General features: G+C 55.2%; 1 protein-coding gene across 1 annotated transcript in view; it reads left to right on the plus strand.

Moving 5' to 3' along the window:
* Positions 1-562, plus strand: part of LOC103210420 (zinc finger protein 829-like) — a 47193-nt gene that overhangs the window by 31917 nt on the left and 14714 nt on the right. The gene's annotated exons all lie outside the window — the stretch shown is intronic.

Raw genomic sequence — 562 nt, forward strand, 5'->3', positions numbered from 1 at the left:
CTCTAGGGGCGCTGTGGGTCGGAATGGACTCCAGGGCAGTGGGTGTGGTTTGGGCTTTGCTTCTGTGAAGACTGACAGCCTTGGAGACCCTGTGGGCAGGGTCACCAGGGGTCACTATGAGTCGGAATCAGCAGCATGACCCTCAGCTGGGTGGCAGGTATGCAGCTGTTTGTTGTATTTTGCTCTAAACTTGCATTTATGGTAGAAATACTGCATCACGACAATAATTATGTAAAGTGCTCGCTGTAGGAAACTAGTAAATCTAGCAGATTACAGGGACAACAGACCCCTCGCCTGCGGTCCCTCAAAGCTAGTTGCTGTCATGTGTGTTCTGACTCGTGCTCTTGGGGGTGCGGGACTGGAACCGGGCTCCGCTGGGATTCCAGTGGCTGACGGTGTGCCTGTGGGTGAACCCTCCACCTTTCAGCTGGTGGCCCGGCGCGCTGAACGCTCGCACCGCCCGGGGGATCCCACTGCACTGGTTTCTCTTTTCCTTCTCGGATTGCAGTCTCTCCCCAGAGATAACCATACAGAGCCTGGCTGTGTCCCTTGACTTTTGTGT

Source organism: Orycteropus afer, unplaced genomic scaffold (genome assembly GCF_000298275.1).
Source record: "Orycteropus afer afer isolate SDZICR_OR568_19922 unplaced genomic scaffold, OryAfe1.0 scaffold00610, whole genome shotgun sequence".
NCBI classification, from domain to species: Eukaryota; Metazoa; Chordata; class Mammalia; order Tubulidentata; family Orycteropodidae; genus Orycteropus; species Orycteropus afer.